Source organism: Saccopteryx bilineata, unplaced genomic scaffold (genome assembly GCF_036850765.1).
Source record: "Saccopteryx bilineata isolate mSacBil1 unplaced genomic scaffold, mSacBil1_pri_phased_curated manual_scaffold_71, whole genome shotgun sequence".
In the NCBI taxonomy this organism is placed as follows: Eukaryota; Metazoa; Chordata; class Mammalia; order Chiroptera; family Emballonuridae; genus Saccopteryx; species Saccopteryx bilineata.
The window spans coordinates 89010-96998 of NW_027095493.1; the positions used below are offsets into that span (position 1 = coordinate 89010).

General features: G+C 44.1%; 1 pseudogene; it reads left to right on the top strand.

The window, feature by feature from the left end:
- Positions 1 to 1704: 1704 nt before the first annotated feature.
- On the top strand, positions 1705 to 7695 carry LOC136318365 (histone-lysine N-methyltransferase PRDM9-like; annotated as a pseudogene).
- Positions 7696 to 7989: the final 294 nt, after the last annotated feature.

Consider the following 7989-nt stretch of genomic DNA (forward strand, 5'->3'; position numbering starts at 1 on the left):
TGGCTGAAAGGAAGAGAAATGTAAACTATCAAGTCTTCATTGCAACTCCTTAGTTGTTCATCGATTGCTTTCCCATATGTGCCCTGACTGGGGGGCTACAGCACAGTGAGTGACCCCTTGCTCAAGCCTGATACCTTGGACTTGAGCCAGCAACCATGGGGTCATGCCTATAATCCCACACTCAAGCTGGCAACCCTGTGCTCAAGCTGGTGAGGCTGCACTAAAGCCTGAGAAGCCCCCACTGAAGCTGGTGGCCTCAGAGTTTCAAAACTTGAGTCTTCAGAATCACACTCCATCCAGGAGAATCAAGACCCTCTAGAAAACACTCTAGATATAAATTGGTTAGGAAAAAATTATTTAGGCCCTGGTCGGTTGGCTCAGCAGTAGAGTGTTGGCCTGGCGTGCGTGGGACCCGGGTTTGATTCCTGGCCAGGGCACATAGGAGAAGCCCCCATTTCCTTCTCCACCCCCTCCCCCTCCTTCCTCTCTGTCTCTCTCTTCCCCTCCTGCAGCCAAGGCTCCATTGGAGAAAAGATGGCCCAGACGCTGGGGATGGCTCCTTGGCCTCTGCCCCAGGTCCTAGAGTGGCTCTGGTTGTGGCAGAGCGACGCCCCCTGGTGGGCAGAGCGTCGCCCCTGGTGGGCATGCCCGGTGGATCCCGGTCGGGCACATGTGGGAGTCTCTCTGTCTCTCCCCGTTTCTAGCTTTAGAAAAATACAAAAAAATTATTTGTAGATTTCAGTTCCTCTGAGTCCTCTAAGAAGGCTAATATGGCCTAGGTTTATGGGGTGAACTTTGGATAGGCCTGGATTTAAGCTTTAAACTGAGAGTGAATTTAGCACTGGAGTTTTGGACAAATCTTACAAATTCTCTGAGCTCTTGAATGCTAATGTGTAAGGTGAAGATACGTGCATATATTCTTTGACAGTATTCAAATTATTTCTTTGTGTATGTATTTAATTTTTAGGAAAGATGAGGGGAGATAGTGAGGCTGATTCCCATATGCACTGTTTCCAGGATCTACCCGGAAACCCCAATTCTCAAGTACTGAGCTGTTTTTTTAGCACCTCAGGATGATGTGATCCAGCAACCAGCCATCCTCAGTACCCAGGGATAATGCTTAAACCAATTGAGCCACTGGCTGCAGGAAAGGAAGAAGGGAGCCAACGGGGGAGAGGGAAAAGGTGGAGAAGGAGATGGTTGCTTCTCCTGTGTACCCCTGACTGGAATCAGACCTGGGACATACACTGGGCCAATGCTCTATCCACTGAGCCACTGGCTAGGGCTTAAATTCAATGTAAAAGAACTGACACATACACGTTGTCCAATAAATACATCTCTGATAACGGCAACCATATGCTGTTGGTGTTGTATACCAGGCCTTTCCTCAATGCCTTACATATACTGTGCCCTTAATAAATATTTTATGAATAATTAAATGTAGGGAAGTTAAACCTTATAATGGGAAGATATAAAAACAAATATTGCATTGGTCATCTCTAGTCAGTGTAGAGGCTTACTACTATAGAGGCTTTCTGAGCCAATATTTTACAAAGGAAAATACCAGAGTATATAGAAGGACATGTGATAATTTGATGAGAGGAGACTGTGTGTTTTCTGATAACATAGGGACTAACACTCCAGCCTCCATTCAACTCATTCTTCTCCAACTTAGATCTCACGAGAAAGGAGACTGAAGTAAAGATGTATAGTCTACGAGAAAGAAAAGGCCATGAGCACCAAGAGGACAGCAAGCCCCAGGATGATGACTACCTCTGTAAGTGACCCTCAGAAGCATGTTATCTCTTCATACAATAATATTGTCTGGTCATTTAAGCATTCCGTTCTCTATGGACTTGCCCTACAGAATTGAGGCTCAATAATGTGAGTGCCTGGGCTCTCTCTGAAGCTCTATATGTCCAGGAACATGCACTACACCTTCCCTAATTGCTGTTGCTCTCACCCCAAGATTGTGAGAACTGTCAGAACTTCTTCATTGACAGTTGTGATGTGCATGGGCCCCCTACATTTGTAAAAGACAGTGCAGTGGATAAGGGGCATCCAAACAACACAGCCCTCACTCTGCCTCCTGGGTTGAGAATCAGACCATCGGGCATCCCTGAGGCTGGGCTTGGCGTGTGGAATGAGGTATCTGCTCTGCCAGTGGGTCTGCACTTTGGCCCTTATAAGGGCCAGATCACAGAAGATGAAGAGGCAGGGAACAACAAATACTACTGGCAGTTGGAAAGTATTTACCTCTTCCTGTCTTATAGCTTTCCACATCCCTCCCATGGCTTGATGGCACATGCCTTTCTACATATTAGGACATGGATGAAGACAATATGATTAGCTCTGGGTATTGAGTGGACTTGGCAGAGTACTGAACTCTTGTTGAGAATCACAGGTTAAGTGGGAACACAGTGGTACAGACACAAAAAAATGTCTCCTCCCATCTCTGAGTGAACATGTCAACTCAGATGTGATGAGTAAGAAAAATATCATGTGGTCCAGAGTAGCAATGCATGCAAGCTGAAAGAGCTTTCTTGACAGTAGGGTAAAAAATTCTTCTATTACTTTCACATCCAAAAAAGATTTATATATTTTTTCTGAAACACAGATCACCAAAGGTGGAAACTTCCATGAGTATGTGGATGAAAAGGATGAATCCTGGGCCAACTGGATGAGGTAAGGCCAAGAAGTTTCAGGGAGTCACAGAGAACACTCATCCCTCTCAGGCCCATACATCTTTCCTTCTCATCATGCCTCCCTCAGTGGTCTCCCTCAATCCTCTGTTCCTCTTTTTCTTTATTCAGTGCTCTTTCAAAGGCAAGAGTATTTAGAGGAAAAAAAGGCAATAAAAATATAGCTTATGTCCTCAAAATATAAATCTGTATGCTAGACAAAATTTAGGCACTGAAAAAAAAATTGAGGGCTTGGATTACACTTTAATTGATTTAATGAACTTTATCTAAGCAAGCCCTGACTATAGTATATATTCCATGTTAGAGGAAGGTATTCATTACTTAAACAGATCATATAACCCATTCTCTTATGAAGAACTAATTGCAGACATGGTGAAACAATACATTTTAGAAATGTTTAACTATAATTTTTTTTTATTTTTTGAGAAGTGCAGAGTGCTAGGATACCTAAACCATGGATAGCCTACACTTGTGAGGGCAGCAAATTATCCCAGCCTCACTTCTAACAAGAAATGAGCTCTGAACCCCACAGAGCAATGATCATTGGCCACTTCCCTGAGGGGCTCTTTTATCAGAGGCTACAGAATGTGAGTAAGCTATTATTGTTCTTTATGAATTTGCTAATACAAAGAGACCTCCAAGTCCTGGTTGGTTGGCTCAGCGGTAGAGCACTGTTCTGGCCATGGAAGGCCAGGGTTTAATTCCCACCCAGGGCACAGAAAAGTGCTCATCTGATTCTCTGCCCTCCCCTTCATTTTTATCTCTATCTCTCTCTTTTCCTCCCAAAGCCAAGGCTCCACTGGAACAAAGTTGTCCCTGGCACTGAGGATGGCTCCATGGCCTCTGCTTCAGGTGCTAGAATAGGGCAACACTCCAGATGGGCTGAGCATCACCCCTTGGTGGGCATGCCAGTTGGATCCTGGTCAGGCACATGGAAAATCTGTGCTTCTTGCTTCTCACTTCAGTGGGAAGGGGAAGACCTCCTGGTTTTTATATGAACTTGGGTGAGACATCAAATGCTACCTAAATAAAATGTGAGGATAGAGAAAGGCCTCTCAAGAAAAGATGTACTTCGCCTGACCAGGAAGTGGCACAGTGTATAGAGCATCAGACTGGGATGCTGAGGACCCAAGTTCGAGACCCCGAGGTAGTCAGCTTGAGTGTGGGCTCATCTTGCTTGAGAAAAAGCTCACCAGCTTGGACCCAAGGTCACTGGCTCAAGCAAAAGATTACACAGTATGCTGAAGGCCTGCAGTCAAGGTACATACGAGAATGCAATCAGTGAACAACTAAGTTGCCACAATGAAAAACTGATGATTGATGCTTCTCATCTTTCTTAGTTCCTGTCTTTCTTTCCCTATCTATTCCTATCTTTGACTCTCTCTCTCTTTGTAAAAAATAAAAATAAAAAAAAAATGGACTTGGGCTGAGTATTGAATGATGTGAACTAATCTAAACAGAGTCCAACATCAAGCAGCAAGTTCCGTGATATAAAACACAACCTGAGTTAGTTTGAAAAAGCTAGAGGTCAGTGGGTTTTATGGCCAATCAGGGTGAAGGTTACGTCTGGAATTGGCCTTGGAAAATGGTATTAGGCAGGATGAGCACTGTAAGTAGGACCTGGAGATAGGCAGTCATTTGACATTGTGACAGGCTTAGACATTGAACAACAGGTTCTCCAGAAGCACTGTGGGAGTGGGCGACATCAGAGCCCTAGTGTCAGGTGCAGAACTGGACATGGATCTGAGAGGCAGTAGGAGCTCATCACATTTGGGTTTCTTTTCTTTCACCCAACTCAATCCCAGGTATGTGAACTGTGCCCGGGATGATGAAGAGCAGAACCTGGTGGCCTTTCAGTATCATAGGCAGATTTTCTATTGAACCTGCCAGGTCATCAGGCCAGACTGTGAGCTGTTAGTTTGGTATGGTGATGAGTTTGGCCAGAATGTGGGAGTCAAGTGCAGCAGCAAGTGGAAGGAAGAGCTTGCAGCAGCTAGAGGTGGGCACAACATTCTTCAAAATGAAAATGAAGAGAGAACTCACCTTAGATATTTTCATGGTACACTGTAAAGTCAGTAAGATTTTGAATCAGATGCTTCAGAAATAAAGGATTCATTTCATATGCCTTTGATTCTTAGAAAAAATATTTATATTTTTTATTTTTGATTTAATTTTTTTAAGTGAGAGGAGAAGGGAGAGACAGATTCCTTCATGTGCCCAACCAGGACTCATTCAGCAACCCCAGTCTGAGGTCCATCCTCAGACTAGCTGAGCTATCCTCAACACCTGAGGTCAACACTTGAACCAATTGAGCCACTGGCTGTTGGAGGGAAAAGAGAGAGAGCAGAGGGAGAGGGAGGGAAAGATAAGCAGATCATTACTTTTCATGTGTGTCCTGACCGAGGATCAAATCCGGGACATCCACATAAGAGGCCAACACTCTATTCACTGGTAAAACTGGCCAAGGCCTGTTTTCTAAGTCCACAACTGTCTAGCATAAAGGATAAGAGCAGAGGTCGGAGAGATGTGCAGCAGCCTGAAAATTCAGTGGTGTGATCCACGCTGAGATGCATGGGACCTTCCTGAGTGAGGTGGGATAATGATGCTGTTCTAGACTACCGGGTGGCTTATTCTCTAAGATTTGCTTTGTTAATTTTTGAATGATACACTTCAGTAAGTAATTCTCTCAAAGATTACTTCATCTCCAGGTGAGAGAAGATTATGGATTAGCTGGAGAGGGATAGGACTAGGAGTCAAGTATGTAAGAATTATGGTTGGGAGATTTGGCTGGTTAGCTCAGTCACTTAAGCACCAACCTGTAATACCAAGGTTGAGCCTGGGTCAGGGCACATACAAGAAAAGACCAGTAACTGCATGCCTAGGTAGAAAAATGAATAAATGCCTCTCTCTTACTCTTGCTCTCTCTTCTTCTTCTTCTTCTTTTTCTTCTTCTTTCTCCTTTTTCTTCTTCTTCATCTTCTTCTTATTATTATTATTTTCTCTCCTCCTCATCTTCCTGTTTTCCCTCTCCATCCTCCTCCTCCTCTCTTTGCCTCTCTAAAAATCAATCAATTTTTAAAAAGTATGATTGAGGAAATATTTTGAAACAGGTCTTTACATTGTATATGAAATGGGATGACACTGAATAAAATCAAGTATGAATATTTAATGTGAGGTTTGAGGAAGGACATATTTTCAGTTTATCATCTGTGTAAAACTATGAGGAAAGCAATTTCTAGTTAGGGCCAGTGGTCTTTCTAAATAACTGTTTTAAAAGCTCCATGTATATAGCATAGGTCAGCATTTTTCCACCCATACAAGGGGTGAAACAGCTTCTGATGCTACTTGAAACTCCCTCATCTGGTAATGCATACAAAGGACCCTTGATATGGGCTTTCTGGATTTTCTAAAGAAGATACAGTATATAAAAATGAAAAGAGAAAACAGACTGTAAAGAACACTTTGTGAGAGACAGATTACACTCTCAACCCAATAAGAATGACTGATGGGACAGGTCTTAATAGCACACAAAACATATGACTCAGGCAGCCTTGTCAACATCTGTCCTGACCAAAATTTTCTCTTTCAGCAGAACCACAGCCAAAGATACACCCATGTTCCTCCTGCTCTTTGGCATTCTCCAGTAAGAAAATCCTCAGTCAACATGTGGGTTGCAATCACCCGTCTCAAATTTTCCCAGGAACATCTGCAAGAAAACACTTCCAATCAGAGTGTCCCTGCCCAGAGGATCCAAATCAGTAGCAGCACCTTACTGATACACACAGCTGGGATGACAAAGCTGAAAGTCAAAAGTACAAAGGAAAGTCCAAACATTTGCTTAAAAGGACCAGTCCAAGAATGATTTCATGGGCCTTTTTTAAAACTCTCAAAGGACACTTGAGAAGCTCTAGTGAGCAAGAGAGAGTGCTGCAGGAAGCACCCAGCAGAGGGCAGAAATTGAATTTAGTGGACACAGAAAAACTGTCTATGAGAGTAGAAATTTTGAGAATTGTACCTGTCAAGTATAGAGAGTGTGGGCAAGGCTTTGATGATGGGTCACATCTCCTCAGACAGCAGAGGACGCACTCAGGGAGAGAAACTCTATGTTTGCAGGGAGTGTAAGCGAGGCTTTTCACTGAAGTCAACTCTCCTCACACTCCAGAGGACACACTCAGGGGAGAAGCCCTATGTTTGCAGAGAGTGTAAGCAAGGCTTTTCAATGAAGTCATATCTACTCAGACACCAAAAGACATACTCAGGGCAGAAGCCCTATGTTTGCAGGGAGTGTGAGAAGTGCTTCACACAGAAGTCATATCTCCTTATACAGTAGAGGTCACACTCTGGGGAGAAGCCCTATGTTTGCAGGGAGTGTGAGAAGGGCTTCACACAGAAGTCATATCTCCTCAGACACCAAAAGACACACTCAGGGGAGAAGCCTTATGTTTGCAGGGAGTGTGATCAAGGCTTCACACAGAAGTCATATCTCCTCACACATCAGAGGACACACTCGGGGGAGAAGCCCTATGTTTGCAGGGAGTGTGAGCGAGGCTTCACAGAAGTCATATCTCCTTATACACCAGAGGACACACTCAGGGGAGAAGCCCTATGTTTGCAGGGAGTGTAAGCAAGGCTTTTCACAGAAGTCAAATCTCCTCAGACACCAAAAACACACTCAGGGGAGAAGCCTTATGTTTGCAAGGAGTGTGAGCAAAGCTTCACACAGAAGTCATATCTCCTAATACACCAGAGGACACACCCTGGGGAGAAGCCTTATGTTTGCAGAGAGTGTAAGCAAGGCTTTTCACTGAAGTCAACTCTCCTCAGACACCAGAGGACACACTCAGGAGAGAAGCCCTATGTTTGCAGGGAGTGTGAGCGAGGCTTCACTCGGAAGCCATATCTCCTAATACACCAGAGGACACATATACGGGAGAAGTCCTATATTTGCAGGGAGTGTGAGCAAGACTTTACACAGAAGTCAACTCTCACCTGACCAGGCAGTGGTGCAGTGCATAGAGCATTGGATTGGCATGCAGAGGAACCATGTTTAAAACCCCAAGGTCACTGGCTTTAGCACAAGTTCACCAGCTTGAGTGCAGGGTTGCATGCTTAAGCATGGAATCATAGACATGACTCCATGGTCACTGGCTTGAAGCTCAAGGTTGCTGCCTTGATTAAGGGGTCACTCACTCTGCTAGAGCCTCCTGGTCAAGACACATATGAAAAAGCAATCAATAAATAACTAAGGTGCCCCAACAAAGAATTAATGCTTCTCATCTCTCTTCCT